Raw genomic sequence first — 23691 nt, 5'->3', positions numbered from 1 at the left:
GTCCTACTCATTGCGGCGTGAGAGCTCCCGCGTTGCAGCCGTCCAGGCTACGTGAAGCCGGCATCTCACAGAGGCAACTGAACTCCCTTTTTCTTCACCCATTTAGACAGGGCCTCTGCTGTTACTACTACGGAAAGCTGAGGGAAAAATACCAAAACAACAAAACACAAAAAAACCAAGTCTCTTTTAGAGAACTGAGGGTAGCAATGTTTGTAGCAACTCCCGCATTTTGCAATAAAGGAGCCATCTACCGAAATGGAGAAATCTCAGACTTTCATAACACTTCCTGCAGCGGAACAGGCCCTCTGCTCCCTCCCCACAACGTACCACAGCATTTCTGGTCCTCCAGCTGTACCAATGCAACTACTTCTGGGTCAGCAGATCATGCCACAAACAATCCACATAAACCTCTAAATATTTATATTTTATTTAAATGCCGAATATCTTGGTGATCAGGTTAACAACGCACCATCACAAGCAGCGGTATTGGCACATGTGATGGGAACAAGCCGCCTCCCAGGAACAGAAACACCCTGCATCAGGTTTGCAATCGAAGGGAACAGCACAGGGGACGCCCTCCGAAGCCCTTTCCAGCACCGAAGCTTTATTTCCCTTAGCCAAGCTAAAAAACAGGGAACGACATCATCGGAATAGAGCAAACCCTGCAGAATCTTATTACAAAGTTAAGCCTGGTCCTGAAGATCAGGCTCCCCAGTCCCTTTCAATGGGGAATCCAGGCAGCGTCCTTTACAGCAAGTTACACACTGGTATGCACAAGTTGCTTGGACGGGGGAGAAAAAAAACCCCGAACAACCCGTTTTGTGCCCCAGTGCATTTTCACTCTCAGGTTTACGGCAAAGGCAACCTCATTCTCACGGTCACGAATGTACGAGTGACAAAAGCCGAGCGCTTTCACGATTCAACACCTTCTCTTCAGACAAGACAGAAGGTGGCACATCATCACTCTGCTAGTTTGGCACACAAGTACCGAGGCACCCCAGGGTTTTACCCATGCACAGCATAAGGAGTTAACACAAACGACAAGAACTTGCTTTTAGAATGACTGCCATTTAGGATGAAAGGTTTTTAGTCAAGCTTGGGTCAGACATTAATTCTGTTCAATCCTTGGGCTACTCAGAGGATGCCATAAATTGCACATCAGTGCACTGGCTGGTACCTGCGTGGTAAACTGCAGTGACCGTGTACACCGTAGCCTCCCCACCAGCACAAAGCCTATGCATTCACCTCTACAGTTTCAGAACATGCCAGATTTGGGTAATTTTTTTCAGCCAACACTGGAGGATTCTGATCTTCTCCCCTTGTTCTCTTCTCCCCAACATCTCCATACTGCAGTGGCCCAGGAATGGAGCTATTAGACCTCAGACCAGTATGCATTTTAAGTAATGCCATAGTCTGCCTTTGCAGAGCAATGGATAAAAACTTATTTTACTGGAAAAGGCCACTTTATCGTCTCCCAGAGCTCACAAAACCCACAAAGCAAAATCACTCTACTCTTTTTTTGTTTCAGAAGTCAGAGAAACATCTGACTTCATAGTAATTATTTCTTTCTACACAGTGTGAATGCTTTGTCACATCATATATCCTCAGCCCTAATCTGTCAAGTTTTTCCATCCATGGTCTCAGCTAGACCCATGATCAACATAGCACGGCTTTATATAAACAAAGTACAAAACATCCAGAGAGAAAAGGGCTAAAGATGGAGAAAAGCATGTGTGGCAAACTTTTCTACCATAGAGATGTAGTGCATAATTTAAGCTCTCAGTAATAATCCTAAAAGATACTAGTGGCCAAAAGGCAGGTGATGTACACAAAAGGCCCTGGAGAGATGCAGTCTGCCATAATGCTCTATAATCTCTCAGGAAGCAAGTCATTTTGCCCAGTGGGCAAGTATACTATGCAAATACATTTGACTGTTTAGTAAGTTTTCGTTTAAGTGAAAGGTACTCCAATTAATACCACCCTGTTTTTAAAAGTACGGTTTGCATTCAAAGAAGCAAAACATCGTTTACTTCAAAACTTGGAATGAAAAATCTTCGTACCAAACTGAAATATAATAGGTAGTAAACAACCTGTTTTATAATTGATGTTAGGATTCAGCTCAGTTTTTCAGGGAACTGCAGAGCACCCATTAAGGAAAGAGTTACTGCACACCACAGCAAAAGGTCTCACACTTGATACACTTTAATTACTTAGCTGCAGCAGGGGAGAGTTACTGATGCCTAGTCTGTTTTGTTTCACTGTGAAAGGCTTCTACTGCTATTAATATTCACCATGGGAAACTGAAATAACATCTTGTCTCCATCTGAATACCTTGGAATTATTATGGACAAACTAAATAAAGATTTTTATTTTTTTTCCTCAAAACCCAAGACAAAAGAAACCTACCAGCTTGCAAAGCCACCTGATAGATCAGACCTGTATTTCTACGTAGAGTAACTCTCCGTCAATAACGGCCTTTATCATAATGACAACTTCAACACAAATAATCCCTTTGCAGCATAAACCAAGAGGTCAGCCAAGTACCCAAAGCCCCACAGCAGAAGCAACACACTGTAGTTATCCATTGAGAGCCTTCTCCATGGCATTTCTGGGCATGCTGAGGATGACCTTGAACTCCGCAGCACTGAGCTTCCCCTCCGTAACACTGCCATGACACACACTGCAAAGCTGGGCTCACGGAGAGCAGCAAACAACAGCTTTTATTCAGCTTGCAACACACCAAACTGCCAGTACTGCAGAAAAAAACCAGCAAGAACAAACTCCTTCCTACCAGCTACATCTGTATCATTTTGCTTTCCAGAGGACAGCACTGACCTCTCTCATCCTCTCTCAAAATACTGAGGCAAAAATCTTTTTTTTTTCCCTCCAGATTGCACTCTAAGATAGCCTATTATTTCTACATCTGCTAATGCTACCAAAAAGTTGAATCCTAACACTGAATCAAACTGTAGTCTCAGCATATTGGGACATTTCTCTGCCCAAAATGAAACATAGGTGCCATCTGTTTCAATTACACTAATCACAAGGAGACATAACATTGTGAAACTGGCACTTTTTAACAGAGGGGGTTTTTTTCAAAGACATTTTGAAAGTGAAAAGAAAGAGGACCATGTTATGCTAGAAGTATGAGAACATTTAATACTCAGCAGTCGACAGCACCAACAAGCTACGCAGTCTGTTGGACAAACCAGTGCTGGAACTGCCCCCACAGGAAAGTTAATTTTTGCTTTCACTGAAGTCAGGGAAAAACTTGCTACATTTGAAATGATATGAAAGTGAAAGGGCATCTTAGAACTAAAGACATTTCCTAAGATATTCTTGGTTAGCACCTTTAGGTTATTCCATGGAAGTTTGCAATTTTTACCTTCAAATTTCAGAAAATAAAGAAAAAATTTTAAAAAACCCACAAACATCAGCATGGACACAAGCACTTCTTAGGTAATAAAACAGAAAATTTGGACAGAAACAAGGTAAATATTTACCGATTCCATAGTTGAAAGCTGTTGTTAGCAGGACATATATTAAAATCCAACAGAGATGTGTCCCAAAAACGCTGTGTAATCTGAAAAACACAGGAATTAGTCATTAGAAAATTAAAACACACAATTTAATTTTATTCGCAACAAGCATGCTATATTTGAGTACATGAAGGCTACTAAATACAAATTCTTGCTTAATCCAGAAATAAACTTTCCGATAACGAGTCTGCACAAACAGAAGAACAAAAGAAATTGTGGAAAGCTTAGCAGAGCACCAACCAAGTTCCATAACTTTCTGATAATAGATTAAAAAAAAAATTTACTTGTCTCAAGGTTTCTGTAACCATCTGTGTGGTTTTACAGTCATTTTATTTACAAAAAAACGTCCATCACCACCCCAACTGCGAGCAACTCATGAACCGACAGACTACGCAGGGAAAGAGTGAACTGCCCACGGCGTGCTACCAGGTGCCCTGTGCCGGTAATTCACTTTCTTGAACGCTTACGTGGAATTACCCGTGACACCACAAGCGCTTTCTCTTTAAGCATATCTGTGGATCCTTGCTCTGAATAGCAGTTAATCCATTACAAACCTCTTTTTTTTTTTTTTCTTAAACAGCTCTTGCTGCACCTTTCAAGGATATTTTTCCAGCTACAAATTGCCAAAGTGAAATGTCCGACGCCGGGCAGGAACCAGCAGCAGCAGCTCTCAGCACCCAAGGCAAAGGGGAATTACATTCATTAACTGAGCAACTAAACTGGTACATGAAAGGGTTGGCAGACGATTCCGAGCCAAAAACCGAGTACCTGAACTCTTCATCACTTGTCACGACACAGGAACACTCAGCTGTGCGGTGCTGAGCTGTCTCAGGTGACTGTCACGTCAGCGCGGGCAGAAACCCGACTTGCCTGACAAGCCTCAGGGCTGCAGCTAAACCCGGCCTATCTCATGACTCACCCAGCTCTGCCTGCACGCCTGACGAGCACGTTTGCTCAGAAATAAATTTCTCTCCCAGCCAGAGCAAACTAGTCTGTTCCAGATGAGATCTGCACAAAAGTCACTACGGTTTTTCAGGTGATGTGGTCTGCTCCCCAACTGCAGAGGGGAGAAGTTTCGGACAGCACAGCTCGGTAGCAGCCCGTACAAGTCATACGAGCAAGGGCAAGCCTGAACCACAAATAAGCATGTTTGAGGGTTTGCAATGTGGAAGACCAGAGACATGGGCAGAGCCACATGTAAAACACTGTCTTCTCCCAGATTTTTTATGTCCATGATGAACGAAAATACCTCCAGATACCTGCTCAGCATTAGCAGGTTCTTACTTCTACCTGTAAGGCACCTGTAAATATGTAAAGAGTCAACATATGCTCTAAGCAAAAACACAGAACTTCTTCAAAACATGCATTAGATGTGTAATAGCAATACCCAAGCTTCTGCTGCGCTTCCACAGAGAAGCGGCTCAATAAAGGAACTTTGTAAAAAGAAACTAGCTGATGACGTACTGCAGACCACAACTGCTAAAGCTCAGCTGCGCCAGGCAAGCAGCATTAAGATGAAGCGCAGGCACTGGGCCTTCCCCAGTCCGACTGAAGTTATTCTGGTCTGCACAAACAGGTTAAAGGGTTAATTGCCAACTCCACGTATCGCTCACTGCCAAATTCCCCACTCAAAATCCCATGTCCCATCTGATCTCTAGACTCTGTAAACCACACCGAGGGACACGACAACCAACCCCTGTTCCAGCTGACAATATAATTTGGAAGAAATCCAAATTTTCACTTTTCTTCTAAAAGGACAAGATCTAAAAACCAATTTTATACTCAAAACCTCACATATATAAAGTTACAAGTGGGGGAACTACAAAGTACAAAATGTGTTCTTTTCAGCAAAACTAGCTACCACTTTTATTTGCTTGCTTCATTTCCAGTTGCCCCTTACAAAGTGCTAAAGATTTCCCAACTCGAAGACCACCTTAATTCCTAGGACCTTCACATACTGGTCCTCCTCCTCCTCCTAATTGCACTTTGCTTCTCCTGTCCTTTTTCTAAAACCTCTCACACTGATGCCTTTACCATGGAGCTCCTTTGGGGCAGCCAACCACTACCTGTTAAACTTTGTTTTAATCTATTATTATTCTCCCAAATTCCGCCTCCACAACTTCAAGGCCCAGCTCCCTCGTACCATGCTCTAGAGTGCAATGCTTCTTTGAACAGCAACAGATGGAGTTTCCCATAATGTTTTCACAACTTTGCAGTCAACAGGACCAGCCTAGGTAGAGCTTGTGACATGCAGTTCAATTTTATACTTATAAAATATATTTATATATACTTTATATTTATATGATTATACACTATAAGGTGCTGCCCGCCACCTTACAAACTGCTTCTCTGATGTATCTGGATTTGGACACCTGCCTTCCAACGGGATGGTCTTTAAAGAATCATCCAGGAGAGACCCCGAGGCTAACCAGGACAGATATACAGTGGAGAAGACTGGGAGCCCTGGGAGAGCCTTGTTTGTTTTGAGAAGTTTTCACTCCCTGATGAAAAGTCGAAGGGAAGATGTCCAGATGAGCAACACAGCTGCAGCCAGGGTACAGCTGCTACCAACGAAGCTAAGGAAAGTCTTAGGAACCACAGTGAAAAGGAGCAGGCCAAAATAAGACCAAAAAACCCAAAGGAACACGTAAGGGCGCACGGTCCTGACTGAAAGGAAATCCTGCAGCAGGTAAACTTTTCCAGATGAGCAAAAGGGAAACAAATGAAAGTTTTCTGACATTTTTCTTTCGAAAGAGCAAAGGAGATAAAGACATACAGCTACCTCATGGTTTTTTCCAAGGCAAGCGAGTCCTGAGGCACTGAAGGATCCCCTGATGGGGAACTGCAGTCCTGCAGAGCATGATGACAATACTTGCACAGCATCTTTTCCAGCATGACTCCCTTACCCCTTTTACACTCTTCTTCACAATAAAAGTCACAACTCTAATGAGAGCTATCCACTTAAACAGAGATAAAAGATAAACTGGGGAAAAAAAAGCTGAACTTCCAACTACATTATCTGGAAAATCAGTAGTGCTACTTGCTGACAGTAGCAACTACAATGAATTGTGAACAAAATTATCATAAAAGTCTACAGAAATCCTGTCCCATGACATACTGATACACATTTTTGAAGATCTACTTACATCTGCTTCCTGGCCTACATATAGCAATTTTATTCATTACTTAGCTCGCATATAAAATATACATTAAGTATTGTAACACTGAAATAGTGACCACATATGAGCCAAGTAACTTTCACAACGAACAGTGTACCTTTTTTTATGAAATGGTTATCAAATTACTTATGAAGTACAGCAAATACTTCAGCAGAAGACGCCCAATGCACAGATCATGGGCAAAACCTGACTGGTAATATGTATTTGGGTCACTCGCACAATGTTGCTGTTGTGCATAATCCAAGACTTCAATTTAAAACTAACTTCACTTCCAAAAGCCTAAATTATAACGTTAGACACATTTATCCATCCAATTTTCTTCGCTTTTGTCTGATGAAAACGTATCACTTCACAAACTAACATTACTACCCTCGTTTTCCCTTCTGTGAACTTTTAACGCTGACCGTTGGACAACGCTCAGACGCGTGCCAAGCTAGCCGCAGCTACGCAGAAACCGTTGTGCAATGCAAAATGGCAGACATTCATTTTTCCTTTGCGTTGAAACGGTAGTATAAATAACAAATAATTAAGTGTTCAAGGTGATCAGATTCTGGTTTAAAACAGGCTCAGTCTTTCAAGATCTGTGACGCTTTACTGTAGATTAACATGAAGTAATTTGGAAACTCTGGGTAAGCAGACAGTTCCATTAAAAAAACCCCAGTGTTTCAACCTCTAAGTTCTCCCACCAACTTCTGTTCTTTAACATGTCGTCCTCAGCAGTTCCCCACCGATTAATTATTGATTCCTCTTGCTGCACTCCCAGGCAGACCAGTAAACTTCAGACTTAGAGCGCACGGTGCAACTTTTGCTAGCATTCATTGAAAAAATTCAGAATTAAGTAATTTAAACTTCTTTAATAAAAGGGTATCTTGTAACTTTACAGAAATCAGTATTTAAAGATGGAAAATGCTTTACAATCACAAGATGTGACCTGAAAAAAAACAGTATACTTGCATTAACTATAGACTATTTATATCAAAGCAGCTCGGGCAGGCAGTTGAGATCTGGCAGGGGAACACTAACTGGTTCCAGTAGCAAGGCAGAAGGTGGCTTCATAGACTGATGTCAGCCATAAAAGAATAAAACCAGACCGGTTCTCTACAGATGCAGAGTGTCTTAGAAGGGTCTCTATGAAAAATGTGTTCAAGATTCAACAATTTTATACATCTAGATATTTCTAAATTTGATCAACTGAATGCAGAAAGGGTTCTACTTAAATCTCCATTTTACGGGGCATAGGAAAGAAGCCGTCGGCTGAAGTCTCATTTCAAGCAATCAAGAGCCCAACCTCCCCACAAGCAAGTACATTTTTTCTTATTAGCGCTTCTTTGAAGCAAAAGTTGTATTTTGATTTAGAGACAGACTTGCATCAATTCAGATTTTATGGTGTTCCAGAACTAAGAAGCATAATGGGACATGAGTATGAGATTTAGATTCTGGTTTAGACCAACTTTGGAATGGAAAAAATCTCTAGGGAGTAGGATAGCCTTTTTCCACAGCACTCATCTGCTTCCCTCAAAATAATTTCAGGAAGAGACAGAATTTCAATGAGGCATCTCTCTGAGGGCTTCAGTAAAAATATACACTGGGCAACACGCAAGACGCCAACAAGCTTACGCTTTCAGGTCAGCTCCATTACCTCAGACACAGAACTCAAGGCGGTACGAGTACAACAAATGTGGAGGGAGGGGAAATGTAGAAATGTTTTCCAATGGACTCCATAGGCATGCTCAGAACAACTCCGCGAGACTGCCTGCACAGCTTTACACAGCACTCTGTATACAAACACTGATCTTTCACCCTGCTGGAGCCATGAAAAAGACTTATTCGCAGAAATTGTAAAATCAAATTACAATTCAAGAATCTGAGAAAATGGAGGTGGGGGGAGAATTCATAAGCAGACAGCACTACAAACCCCACGTACTTATTATCAACTACACGTCTTCCAGGAATATTTGTAGGTACCTTCTGCAACACCAGGGATTCTATCCCTGCCTGGTTACAGCACCCAAGTCGGTTAAGAATCCAAATGACAAGTGCTGGAGTTTGGGGAAGAAATCCAAGCGCCACATATACAGAAACAGCGCAGCAATTTCTGCCTCCGCTCCTTTCTATAGGTTTTGCTCACATCCCCTTGAGAGCCAAGAACAGTCCTGCCCACGCAGCAGCGAAAGCTTTCCTCTGGCCCCTCAAGGGGATGTACGGCTAATAAAGATCATCAGATCTGTGGCAATTTCACTCAAGAGCCTGGAAAAGCACACCCAGACCACTCTATGCAGCTCGGGACTACTCAGAAAGAGGAGGAAAAAGGGGAGGTGTTGCTCTGGAGATCTGAAGGGGGGGGAGAAAGGGATGTTTCCGAGAAATACGCAGAAATTAGAGATAAATAACATGCCTTTAACTGAAATGCCCTGCATCCTATCAGTAGCTTACAGACCAACCATCTCCAAATACACGCACACTGAGCAAACTGTTATGTTCCGTGGGACCACAGTCACACTTGCTCACGCGTGCAACTGCTCCTACACTTTAAGAAGGAATTTCCAGTAGTGGTGTGAGCTACAGAAATTGCCTTTCACTAGAATTTACAAAGAAGCAAATATTTCCCCAGCAATCATCATAGCCAACTATGCTCATACAGTACCAATTACTGAAGTGAAAAACCAAAGTGCAGAGAGAATTACACTAGTGCTTTAAAAAAAAAAAAAAAAAAAGAAAAAACCTTTCAGTATGTTTGATTGTGACAAAATTGTAGCATGAAGTAAAATTTAATTTGATAGCTTTCAGAAACTAAGTAGGTAACATATTCTCGGTCTCAAAGTTCCTTTATTTTGCCCTGCAGATAATATGTATGCTGAGATGTACATTTTTTTTAAAGCTCCTGTCATCTTTGCCACTTCATAAAAATACAGAATAACCTGATACTGTCCTCAAAAAACACAGATCAAGATACTTATGTCTGGGCTGAAGAGCCTAAGGCTCAATTTATGCCACCGAAACAAGCATGAAGGAAGAGAAAGACGCGATTCCTGTGGAATCAAATTGTCCTTTTAGTGTTTTAATTGAAAGTCTGACATGGACAACACAGCCCACAAGAACCTGGGGGCTGACAGTAGTCTACATTCAGGAACGACTAAGCTGTTTAGAGACCTCCAGTGAATGAAAAGAATCCAGGATCTGTGATGTCAAGTGACTAGTTTCGATGTGTTTCAGGTATTCCTCAACATTTGTGCTTTTTTCAATTCATTAAACAACACTAGTTACAGCGTTTACACACTAATATAACAATCGGACGCAGCTTCCATCACCAATATTCTTGGCTGACCCTGAGGAATTACTGCACACCATTGTCGTCTACTTTACAAATACTCCAAACATCATGCTTGCAAGGAGAATGGGAAACGATGCTTGTGTACAATAAGTTTCTATATCTCCTTTTATAGAAACGAGACTTGAGAAGTTCAAATAAAAATTTTGTAGTTCATTTCAGTAGGTCAAAAGACAGTATAAAAGTGTTTAACCACATTTATGTTTGAATTGCATTAAACTAAAAAACTAATTATCAGCAGAAGCCTAATGTTTCACCGAGTTTAACCCTTACAAACACACAACAGGGAGCTGAGCAATAAACTCTGAAATTACTGGACATGCCAACTTTATTATTGGTTATCTGGTTTCTTCATATCAGACATTTAAAGTTCTCTACCCTCAAGAATATCTTGAAATTCCTAGCCTCTCAAATTACCTATCATTTCTCCTGGAAAGATCCGTGAAAGCAGCCTGAAAGGTACTTGGCAGGGTAAAAAACTGGGGCTGTCAGCAGAGTCCCAGCTCCCAGCACAACCTGAAAGCTTAAATCACTGAAGTAACTCGTTTTTTCTTGGCGTGCAGAAGAGCAAAGCAAGCCTCAACAGTTTCCACTGAACCAGATTTTTCAATCCTGTGCACACAAATAAGAGTTCTGGAAATACACAAGCATGTTCCCTCATCTCTCCTCCTTCACCCTTACCGCCCCTTCTGTGGCTTCTCTGATGAGTGGAAAGTATTAAGTCAAAATACAGCTTCTGCAATTTCCTTAACCAACCTTGGACTGAAGCTCAAGGCTACAGCTTGCCCTTCTGTACCAGCAAGCAGAGACAAGACTCGGTCTGCCGGTCTAGAGGACACACTGTTTTCCATACTATGATTTAGTCTGCCTAAGTTAAAAAAACCTCCCCTAGTTTTAAAAAATGTTAAATACCTTAAAGATTATGCACTTTTATCAGCAAATGAATAGAGAAGTCTTAACCATGCTAGCAACACTTGCCTTGTAACAGCATTAACTTACATCAAGGGGCCATCTCTCTCATGGATGGAAATAAGAAAATGGTTAGGCACCCAAAAATGGTTATCCGCTGGCACTTCAGCAGCCTAGGGAGTTACAGGCATCCTTCTTTGTCAGCCCCAATACCTCCAAATAATCCTCCAGACCCTTACCATTTTTCTTTTTTAGAGCTCCAATATGAACTGTAATTACCTAAGACTGCTGGGTCTTTCCAGCCTGGTTGAATCTCTTCCAAAAAGATGCATAATCAGGCTCACTTCTTTATTAAATTATCTGTACATGCAAAGCAAAGATCCACTGTCTTGCTTTGGAAGAACACGTCATTATTACTGGTACACAGCAAAAATGAATATACACGTTAAGCACGTGAGAATGTGTTTCCGAGAAAACCATCAGCACAGAACAGCAGCATCATATCTACTTTCAAATAACCTGAACTGGTTAGCTAGCCAGCCATAAAATTCAACAACAAAATGTACAGAACCCTCAAGCTGTTTATTTTAGTGTATAGTAAGCTGTTAATTCCTAAGCCATTTGGAAGAGGCACAGGATGGTGTGGATATTCAAAGCAGAACCATTCCATGATTATTTCTAGTTCACATGAAAATGAGAAGAAATTGTAACCTCCCTATCCTAAACATTTGCTGAGCCCCATCTGAAGAGCAGTAAATTTCCAATCCAATTATTCTATAGTCAGATAATACAAAGACAGTATAAATAGCACTTTTATTAAAGCTTAAGTACAGCAGCATACCTATAGACATGTAAAATGAAGGGCATAATATAGTTGAAAATCAAACAGTTTAGAAAGCATTATCCAGGAAAAGACTTTCAGATCAACACAGAAACCAACACACAATAAGTTCAAGTAAAAGGTAGGAGGCAAAGACAGCAAATGCTCTTCTTGGGCATACGAACAAGGAGTAATAAATGAAAACAGCACTACTGGAGTCAACAGCATGAGCAGTAATATTCCCAGATGTTGACAATTAGAAAGGTTTATGGGAAAACTAAGAGAAATTAATCAAGTACTAAAAAACTTAGTATATATTCAAAAGCTACAGAATCTAAGCTTTTAACAAAAAACAGCCAGAATCACAACAGATTCATCTGGTAAACAAATTGAGCTGCCAGTTTGCTAGCTTACATTTGTCATAGCCATCCTAGAAACTTACCACCTGCACTTAAAAACAAAAATAACCCCCAGTGACCTAGAGGAATTTCTACCATTTGAGATCTAAAAGATGCATGATAAAGAATATGCTGATATACCATCAAAAGGGACACTCAAAGGTGAATTTTGAAGACAGACAAAAGTACTGCCCATCTTTGAGAGCTCAATAAACCCCACCACGCTGAACAGAATGAAGCCAAGCTAAAAAATCTTGAAGCTTCAACTTGTCCTAATTAAGCTCCAAGATGCTGGCCTTCAACAACCTAATGAAGACAAGAAGTATGTTCTCTGGAATTAAACCAGTAATTTAAAGTTAGATCACAGCTGCTGTCATATTGCAGGTACCTTCTTTTCATTCCTCCTAAATACAAGTTTGAAGTGGGACAAAGACATACTTCCCATCATCAGACTGACTACCTTCCCTGTAACTTTACTAAGAGCCCTTTACTCATCCGTTCCACTCAAATTCCCTTTGTAAGTTCTTCTAAGGAAAGGAAGGAGGGTTAGTGATGCTACTGGGCTAGGAAGAGCACCACTTTATTTAAAAATACGAGTCTGGAATTTCTTACTCCGTGCTCAGTTTTAACATGCTGAAAAAATACAGACCATTCTTCGGAAGAAAAAAAGAGTGACAGACAGACACATTGTCACCTTTACAGTCTCAGATATTTGCAACCATGCAATTCAGTGGCAAATTGGATACAGATTACTATTAATAACTGAACTATTTCCTTTCCTTTCTGAAAGCTGATTTGTGAAAAGGATGCAAGCATCCCATTTTAAAACACACTTATTAGCCAAGGAGGAGTCAAGGAAGTCACTGTTCAGCCTTCAAGAACATACACGTAGTGCCTCTCAAAGAGGAAAAAAAACAGAGTAAACTTATCCAAGGAGTGCATGATCACCCGCTCCGAGCAGCAGTATACAACCTCCTCAGCCAAGAAAATTCTGTGTAGTCACATGAACATTACAACCAGACACTTCAGCAACTCAGACACGGGTTTCTTTTCTTAAGAATATGCAGGTCTCGCTCAAAGGCTCACAGCCAGATACATACAGCCATTACAAGGATTAGCTGACATCGTTACCTGCCATATAGCAGCAGACCTGGCTTGATGACCCAGGAGGTCCCCAGAAAGCGATGTGAAAAATGCAATTGTTAAAATGTGCTCAAGTCTTCAGTTTCCAGAGTTATGACAAGTGCCTTACAATCACCTCAAATTACATAGCAAGGAGAAACCGTAAAGGAAGCGCCTCCTTGATCTACACACGGCATCTCTCCCCTATTGTCTAGGTCCTGGCAAGTTAAGGTCAGAATAAAAAGATTCTTTAAAAATACCACATAAATTGAAAGCACCTACAGCTTCCACTGATTATTTTTTTTCCCCTTCTTTATAAGCCCTGAACAGATTTAAGTAGCAGTTGCCATCATTAAAGAAGTTGCTCCCCTCCCATTTTCCATTCTCCTGAAAAATGAACGTCCTGGCAGCACCAGGTAACGGTGATGAAGCAGCAGGCTGCTGCAGCCTCACTCAGCTACAGAAAGCAGGTCTGGAAAATGGCAAGAGGAGGGCACAGGCCACCTCAGCCACAAAGACTCACCAGAGAGCATTACTAAATAATAGAATAAGGAAGTCAAATGTCTGTCTGTGTGCGTTAGTGGTACCCCAGCTCCTCCGGAGGGGCTCGAGGGCTGCGGGTGAAGGAACAGGAGATCTGCCCCTGCTCAGCTGCTGGATCCCCTGCTTCTCCCTCGGCCGCTTCTGGAGCTTGTCCGTAAACCAGCTTAACCTGCCAGCCCAGCAGAAAACCTACTCGTCTTCCTCTGCCTCCTGGTCTCCCATCTCAGAAGGGGCGGAATTGGCTCGTGCGCCCCGGGAAGAGGCAGCGGTCGCCAGGGAGGGGGGGGGAGCCTCACCGCCCCCCAGCAGCGGTGAACCTGCTCTGGCCGTGCCATGAAACCACACCCCGAGAAAAATCTACAAACACCTAGTGAAAGGGCATATCCCTTCCTTCAAACACATCGCCGTCCAAATAAACAGCACAGAGGGTGGCAAGGAAAACGCTGCGGAGGACAAAAGGACAGAGAGTTCGGATTAAACCCAGTCCCTTGATCCCCGGCCAAATGGACTACCCATAAGCCCACACAACTTCCAGAGCCAATTTAAAATCCTGAATGTGATATACTTTAGGTTATCAAATCATATTTAGACACACATTTGAAGTGTTCTTTGCTCTGCTGGTGGCTAAAAACAACTCCTTTGTCATCAAATCTTGCTTCAGCAAGCTGACGTGACGTTTTTAACTCAGGAAATAAGATAATTATGGTTCAAGGTAAACAATACGACTGTGCATCACAAACAGTTTCTAATTTTAAGCCTGAGTCCCTCTAATGCCATCCATACTTTAAAGAAAGTTTCCTTACAAATGGTTTAGGTTCTCTAAGTAGCTTGTGACTGAGCCCTATTGCTGATTAGCATCAACAGCAGGTCTTGGGAAACCACGGGCAGGTACAGCAGATAAAAGTCTAGCAGATGCAGCAGGTGAGCTCCTGTATCAAAAATGAGTCAAGGTAAGCCAGACATGAAAGGAGGAAAATATACTCTGAATCTTAAATAGCTCGAGAGGTAAAAACTGCCTCTCTCTCAGGAAGACACAGAAAACAGTAAGCGCTGAGACCAAAGCTACACATACTTACGCAACGTTTGCTGCAAGTCGTTTTATATCCCAGACCTCAAACGCCCCACTGCAGCTTACCCGGTGGCACAAACAGCAAGAATTCAAGTTATAACTCGCTGCAAGAATATCAACTACCAAGTTGTTCAACACAAGGCAGTAAACTCACCTACAGCTATCCGTGCTGTGTCTAAACTAGCCCTTGTGCTACTGCTACCATAAAACATGCTCCAAAGTTACCTAGAAACAAAGCCTTACAATAAACAGAAGCATCACTGCTGAGACTTCGTAAGCCAGAAATGCTGAAGCACAACATCTGAATTTGTCTGCGACTGCAATGAGGTATTGAGGGCAGCAAGCTGTCTGCCTCCAAGATGAATCACTACACACAGAGGTAGCAGTAACTCGAAGTACTGCTTATAGGTGTTAGCCTGGTAGGCTTTCATGCTTCCTCATCCGAAGAAAAAGAAGTGCTAAATTACAACCAAATGAACACAGCTGAATGAGAGGATGGAGTAGAGCAAATGAGATCCAATACAGACAAAGCGTTCTTAAACAGTTGTGCTCAGAAGAGACAGAAGTGGTCAAAACTATTCAAACAGCCAGTTGTGAGAACGCTGCTGTTTCTGCAGAAGACTGAACAGTGAAGAGGAATCACGTGGTGAAGCTTGTGCAGCTTGGGAGAGCTTGCTCCTCCAAAACTTTTCATCATTAAACATTTTCAAACAACCCCACCCCATTTCTGCCATTGTTGTCAGAGAGGGAATTCCAACCAGAACAATTATTTCCACCACATTTTTCTGTTGGAAGAAGAAAAATGGTAATACTGCACAGCAAAAATACGATTTACGCAGTAGTTCATCCAGTAACACAAGTCTCCTTCTTAAAGAAAAAAGATTAACGTGCCTCGAGTCCGCTGTGCAGCAGCACGAATGTATTTTTAGATACAAACATCTGAAGGCAGCAATATGGTGGAAGTCTCCCAGGTTGAAGTTAGCCATGGGAGCTTAATCTCTCTACACCCTGGAGAGGGCAGTTCATTAAGAGGCTGTTCAGAGCAGAAGGAAACAATTCACCCACTCCCTGAAGAAATCCCTCTTCCCACGACTGCACACAAGGCAGCTCCTCTGAACTCGCCACCGCCCCGCATCTCATCCCGATTTGCACCATTTTCTTGGTAACAGCACCATGTCCAGGCTGTGTTAGAAAGCACTCTTCCCTTCCAGATCTCTAGCACAATCAATGGAGCTAAACTCAACACTGTCTTCAAGGCACGACATGGGATGCAAAGCGGCACAAAGTCTACCCAAGTGTCCAAGAAAAGGAGGCAGAACAACGACAGTTTGGCTTTATAGTGTTTTATCTGCAATTAACACCTCTTCATGACTTCTGATAAGGTAACACATTAGCTGTCAGACCAAACCCAAGTGCAAATAAGTGAACCTCAAAATATTCTCAAAGTGAAGCTTCAGAAAGAGTCAAATACTCTGTCTGCCACCAAAGCCACTCTGCTGTTCTCATCCTAACAAATGAATGTTTAACCCAATTATCAGGTAAGGGAGTCTACTCCATGAGTCCACAAAAGCTAACTTAGTCACCACATGCATTAGTTTATACCTACAACTGTGCTCACATTGCAATTCATCAAGCAGCCCTTCAGGACCGCACCTTTGGAAAAAAACACCTCAAAGGTTTGCTGAGATAGCTGCCTCAGACCTGGGAAGAAGGCAAAAAACATAAGCTGTCTCCAAGTTAGCCATCATACGGACCCATTTATATACAGACTATAGGGTCATGTGGGTTTTTTGGTTGGTTGGTTGTTTTAAACAAGTTAAGCAGACTGCCCAGCTATGCTCTATCACTATAATGACATCCCCTTGATTTGAACCATGAGCTAAACAGCCATCATACACCTCTACCTTCATTCCCATAGCAGGCTGTTCCTATGATATTGGAAATATCAACTCCACACCAGCTTAAAAAATTGCTTCCTAATATTTCGTTACACTATTACATATTTTAATACTTAACTCTCAAATAAAATACTTCCAAATGGTAAAGCATTTGGTGTGGAACATTTGATTTTTGGGTAGCTGAAGTTAAGTAAAAATGGAATAAAATTCAGATAAACCTATGAATTACAGAGAGTAAGTGTTCATTATTTCATAAATTGCCAGCAAATCTGACTGTCCCATCTCATAGCTTAGAGATGCTGGCATTGTCAGAACGCATTACCTACCCGCTTTGAAGAGGTACATTTGAGTATCCCAAACGTGTCACTGAAGAACACAAACTGATGGTCAATTCTGAGCATTTATGTGACAACAGGTAGGGGGAAAAAAAAAAAAAAAGATGAAAAATGCAAAGTTTACCCGAGACCCAAAAGGCCTGACTACAGCCAAGCCATTTTTCAGACTTTTATTAAAATTAGATTGGCCTTCAACTATGATTCACATCTGCCTCTTCTAAACAGCAAAAGAGCAGCAACACCATACAGTGAAATACACAGAAATACGCAAAGGGGAACAGAGGTGAGTAACATCTATTAACAAGGCTACTCCATACCCACAGCACACACACCGCACTGTGCTTACACACCTCAAAAAATAGTTCATTTATAATAGCTCACAGCTTTCACGGAAGGCAAGCAAAACTGTACTAAAATATGGTGTGTAGACACAAGAAAAATAAAGCTTGATTCAGCCCTGCCTCCCCTCCTTAGCCCTACCTCCTCCAAGTGCTTTAAATAGGATGTTATCACTACTTGTTTATATGCCATTACAGAAAAAAAATGCTCGGTTTCTTAATACTGCATTACAGAACAAAATGTTACTCAATTCTTTCTGTAAAGTACCAAGAAATAACTGTGAAACCATATGCATCTGAAAGCATCGACGTGCTGGAGTAATCCGGACTTAGGTAACTGACAATTGGCATCTAACCACGGAGAGCAGGAAAGAAAGAGCCAACATACAAATTTTCTTTAAGACCTAAAACCAAACTAAAAATTCATTTTGAGGAGTCTGATTCGGGAGGCAAGTGAAATTCATGTCTCTAAGTTACAATTTAAGGTTTCTGCCATTAAAGTACACAGACAAGAGAGAATCCCACGTGGTTGATTTTCTCTCCTTCAGCTCATCCCGTTAAGCAAAAATGAATCATTTGCTAATTGACAAGTTCAGTTTGAACTGATGCCACCACAATTCTTATCTCGGTAGCTAGAAGGCAAGTCCTTCCAAGGTTTCAACAAGCCATGGACAAAGGCAGAGCTCAGCATCCTTCTGTTTTCTCATTGCATCCTAAAATGTCAGGCATCTGAGCACAGATACTCCTGGAGATCACGTTGTACTTCACCCCTGAAGTCACAGTAGAGACAAGAAAGCACCCACTCCTACATGCTTACGGGATCCACTACAGCCCCCAGCCCCATTCCGATGAGGGCAAAGCCCACCACCACACTACGGCGTGTACTGTAACGCAGGGGTAGTATCTAAAACCCTAAATCACTTCTGCCTTGGGATGGCCCTGCTATCTTCAGCTGTAAAGTCAGCTTCCTACCGCCAGCTGCAGTGGACATATGTCATGCTCACATCTGCATTTTCTGAGCCTGGGGGTTCACGAGTGGAAGTAAATCAAAGGAAAATGTGGGCACAGTTCAGACGAACAGCAGCCATGGCGCGAGGCAGACATGGACAAAACGAGAGGTGCAAAATAGACCCAAAATCCACAGACAGGCAACAAATGTGACTAAACTCCATCTTCACCCCCTTTCTTCCTGCTCTCAGCCAAAAGGAAACATTTTTTTTTTCTTATAAGCATGCTTAAGTGCTTTGGTATCACTCTGTTAGACAAAGCTCACTGTTGTTAGATGCCAGGCTTGGGGTGGAAGAGGTGTTTGCCCGGCCGCAACCGCCGCCGTAAAGACATAGACACATTATTATGAAAAGCAAGTCAACTTTTTATGCACAGATAAGGATAACAAATGTTTCATTGCTGTGTTTCAAACGTTTAAGATCTTAAACTGAACCACAGGAAAGAGTGTTACTAGTTAGGCTATTACAGCAAATGAAATGAAAATTGAAAATGAAGTCTAACTGACATTAAATTTAAGTAAATATATATCAATTCCACAATCATCATAATACATAGTTCTTATGACAAAACTTCTGCAGAACAGAAAAGCACCCTTGATAACTCTGAATATTAAGCTGAGGTACCACAGGCAGTTTATATAAAGTGCCTCCTGCAAATATTCATGGTTCCTTCAGTGAAAACTGCAGCATGATTAACAGAGGTCCATTATAAAGGCAATGCATAACCTAGCTCCTGTGAGTAGTCACTGCCACATCGGACTGCGTTTCTATGGCAACCAGGGAGGAAAATATAAAGCAAATTACAGTTAAATGAAAATTATTCTCCATGACAATGTATGTTAATGCAGGAACATTTGCAAGGCCATTCTGGATAAAATGTTTACATTCACACATGTGTTTACAAAAATAAATAAAAGGCAGGCTACAACAGCCAATGGATCATCCAAAGATAAGGATCATAGTCTTTTTTTTTTTTTTCCAAGTTTTAATGTATTCAGAATAAAATTCTTCAAGCTAATAGAATGGAAAACAAACCACCTTAACAAAGGTATTTGAGCATTTAGATATAGTATACATTCTTTAAGAAACAGTTTTTCAGAAGATCTAACATGTACATTTTTGAATGTCGTGATCCTTTAATTTTCCTGGCTGCAAACAAAGAGCACATTTATACCTCCTCATCCCAGGAGAAAATGTTTTAAACGAGAGGCCAAGTCACTCAGAATATTTATAGAGATCTGACTGAAACTGGAATAGTGACTTATTTTAATCAGCTATAACTTACTTATTGAAAACTGGAAAGTGTTTTATACCTCAGAATTTGTGGCGTTGACTCTACAGCTAGGAGTCTTACACCTCACTACCGTTTAAAAGCAGCACAGGTCAATGAGAACCCATTGTCAGATACTTTTAGAGAAGCCCACAATTAAGGCTTTAAAAGGTTATCCTACTCTCCCACCGTGATCACTTAGTCTAAACAGTCCTTTTTTTAGGGAATATATCTCAGTTTTTAAATATCTTCTGAAGCATGAGTGAAGTTAATTGGAATGAGGCTCGTTCAAGAGGCAGCCACTTATTTATTTTTTTAACTCACTTGGCTCGTACCCCAAAGAAAAGCCCAAAGAAAGAAAGTAGGTTATAAACTGACTTACAGTCTCTTTTCCACTCTGAAGCGCCACGTTTTAAGAACGGTTTAAAATACTGCATTGGAAAAAAGCACCCCTCTCAGCCGCGTTTCACGGTTCCCCCTGCCAAGTTCCTTTCCCATGGAAATGGCCTGCCTGTTCCGCGAGTAACACAGGTGCAGGTCTCTTAGGAAGACCCAGAAAGAGCACAAGGCACTTTTTGAACCCGTTTCAGTGAGCTGGGAACACAGAAGACGCCATTCACTCCGCTGGCACATCTGAACTTACTCCGTACACGCTCCCACTGACCTCTGCATCTGTCTCTTGCCTCCACCTACAGAACAATACTTGAATCATGAGGATCATAACTTTTTATGATAGTGGGAAAACTGCAATATTCTTCACAAGTTCACTCCACCCTGCACATAAAACTGCTCATAGGTTCAACCATAAAGCAAACTACCTTCTTTGAAGTTCGACTTAAAGCCCTGTGCACGTTATAAAGCCAATCTGAAAAAATGCAGCATATTAATGTTTTACATAACCACACTCACGGAAAGCATCATTCGTTAATCATTTGGTGCGACTGTTGACAAAAGCAAGTTAGGTCAGAAAGTATCTGCGTAACAAAACTCTTTACAGGTGAGCTCAGGTTACCCACAAACACCAAATTCACATACCACCAAATACATTCCAGTCATGCTCCACTTTCCCTGAGGATCGCTTGCTGCAGAGCCCACAGTAGCATTACCATTATCATTTCAACTAATTTACTCACTGATCCACAACTCCCTCCACCTCTCTCTCTACTGTGATATGCAGACTATCTCCATACAACGCAAAGAACACAGCTACAAACCTTAGACCAAAAACAGAAAAAAAAAAAAAAAATCTGCAAATTGAACTACGGTAGCAGTTGCTAGGTTCCTTTTAAAACCTTCACTAATTGCTAGGATTGGGTTTCTGCTGAAGCTCCTTGCTGCAGTGGTTGAGGGGTTGAATGTTCTTTTCACAAAAGAACTTCTAAAACCACAGGCTGCATGTCTGCAACGGCAAGTATTTACATTCCGCGCACAAATCAGATTATGCATACACACACCATCCTCACTAGTCTTCCAGCAGATGAATCCCACCAGGCCAAGCTACCTTCCCGGATGCCAGAGCTATCAGGTCGGGTATCCCGCTTTCTGCTGATGTGCACCGCATCCTTTTGCAGAGCACTGGCTTACCGTGTCAAAACGCATCCACATTAGAAAAGTCATCTTCTCTGTAAATGTAAGCAAATGCACGCTAACATGAAGTAAAATTCTAGAGAAAACCATGCAGCTTGCAGCTTTCATGCCCTAGCAAACGGCAGGAGGTTCAGGGGAAAGCCAGGCTGCTAGGCAATACTAAGCATGCAACGTTGCCAGCAGACCTCCGATGCACCCTTCTTTACTGCAAGCTGCATCAAGTGAATTAGCACCAGATGGACAAGATAACAGCTCTGAAGAGACTATCAGAAAGATTCTTGTGGATTTCAGTTACCTGCACTGCTCCGTAACAGTAAATTCTGCCTACAACTATTGCTGGTAATGTCATGGAAAAGAGTCCCATCGTTCAAATACAGGACAGATCCTTAAGACAAAGATTTGAAGAGCTGATCTAGCCAGAGACAATAGGTGGTGACGGTGATGCACAAGAGGTAACCAGCCATTAGTGGTAAGCAAAACAGGCATACAACAGCAGACCCAAGCTGCCAGCACCCCAAACTCTCATCCCTGGCAGAAGTCTCCACACCCTCAGATCCTTCACCTCTCAACGCTACCGCAGCTTCACTCCATTTTCAAGCACTTTCCTCCCACCGTGCAAAAACAAGGCCCAGATCTCGAGAAGGAGATGAAGATGCAGGATAATCTCAGAGAAAAGGAGAAAGGCAGGAACAGACGGGAGGGAACATCAAAAGGCAGACAGGCTAAAATTAGAGACAAGAATCCTGGATGAGGAGGACCAAGGCGAGAGCAGAGAGCAGAGCAGAACCTCCATCAGATGAGGCTCCCGGGAAGGGGGAGGGACAGACAGAAGGGAGAAGAAATATTATGGTGGGTGAAGTAGGGGAAGCTAGCAGACAGAACAGACTGCAGAAGTAAATTCAGCATTTTAAGACTACAACCTGTAGCTTTCTAACTAAGCAGCACTACTCAGCACACCAGGAAAAAGCCACAAAGTTGACTTCTCGTCTGATCTCTCCTCCCCTGCATGAGGGCTAACTCAAAGGCAATTCAGCTCTCACCACAGAACAAGTTTAACACCCCAGTACCAGTGCTGATCACAGGGGAAGGCAATTTAATTTGCCACCATCACCCACAACAGAGAGCAGCTCTGAGTAATACAGGGCACCTCAGATCCCGGTCAGAAAGCCAGAAGCCTTCTGGGCTGCTGGCAAAATGGAGAGCGTCAAACAGATCAGAGACGAGGACAGTCATCGCGCAGTACCCCAACGTGTGCCGAGAGACAGGCTACGGCAAGGAAGGAAACTAGAGAAGATACAGCAGTTATCAGCTATCCTAATTTTCAAAACCAGCATATTCTCACATGTCCTTTCTGAGCTGGTAGGACAAGAAACCACACAAGTTGGAATAAAAAGGTCAACGTTCAAGGAGAACAGGTTTTCATCTTCAAACCTGGCTAGTGCATTCAACTCTTGGACTGCTCAAAAAGGTAAAGTTTTACACACAAAAATACCCAGGCTTGCTCGTTACAGACCCACAATCTAGTTTGGATAAATGTATCTGCCTGTGCCTAGCTGCAAGATGAAACCAAGGAGACAGCTAGCTATGGGAAGCAGCCAAACACTGTAACTAGAGCATCAGCTCACCCAGTGGTATTTAAACCACCATAGCACAGCCATGAGCAGGATGTTTGTTTCCCCACACACACACCCCCCTTCCCCGCATCTACCTATATCTCTTCCCAGCATCGGCTTGGCTCATCTCACCCATCTATCTAAAGATATAACTATAGCAGTACTTTAAAAATAGGCTTACATCTTCAGTCCATCCAAGACCTGACGCAACAGCAGAACGACAGTCGGTGCAGCAAGCGGTGTGTGTTGTTACGACAACACTGACATTTCACAATCTGCAACAGCCATCATCCTGCATAACGTGGAAAACACCAGACCGAAAGTGTAAAGTCTACTCAAAAGATTACTGCTTTTCACAGGATACGGTCACTGCCAGTGTCAGCAGGACATGGGATCTGTTACCTCCTCCCCGCAGAAGGCAGCTATCAGGAGACCATTCCCAACGGAGAACTTCTTGGAACTTTATCTTGGCTCCTCCTGGACCTAACCGGCCTGCAGAAAACCCAGCTACTTGCTAGTAATTTGGAGCTCCTGGTACAACTTGTTTACACAGAGCAGGTCATAGGATAGGCTGGAAGGTGTAAGCAGGATATAGTTTTTATGGCTCTGAACTCCTGCCCAGATAAGCTGATAATGCTCTGTGCTCGGGGGGAGGGGGAGCACTTTCATGTGTGCTTTATTTAAAACGAAGATGCACCATGAACTGCAGTTAAGCATTTTATACTTAATAATGAAG

At 42.2% G+C, this 23691-nt stretch overlaps 1 protein-coding gene across 1 annotated transcript in view; it reads right to left on the bottom strand.

Annotated features, from left to right (window-relative positions):
* Positions 1 to 23175, bottom strand: part of ANKRD11 (ankyrin repeat domain containing 11) — a 152569-nt gene extending 129394 nt beyond the window's left edge. Inside the window, exons 1-2 of the mRNA XM_050904046.1 lie at positions 23137 to 23175; positions 3504 to 3583 (exon numbers count right to left, since the gene is read on the bottom strand). The gene's annotated coding sequence lies outside the window, so the exon portion shown is untranslated. The remainder of the gene's footprint in view (positions 1 to 3503; positions 3584 to 23136) is intronic.
* Between the last annotated feature and the right edge of the window lie 516 nt (positions 23176 to 23691).

Source organism: Gymnogyps californianus, chromosome 12 (assembly GCF_018139145.2).
Source record: "Gymnogyps californianus isolate 813 chromosome 12, ASM1813914v2, whole genome shotgun sequence".
NCBI classification, from domain to species: domain Eukaryota; kingdom Metazoa; phylum Chordata; class Aves; order Accipitriformes; family Cathartidae; genus Gymnogyps; species Gymnogyps californianus.
The sequence above is the reverse complement of the archived record's forward strand: the minus strand, read 5'-3'. Positions and strand labels throughout refer to the sequence as shown.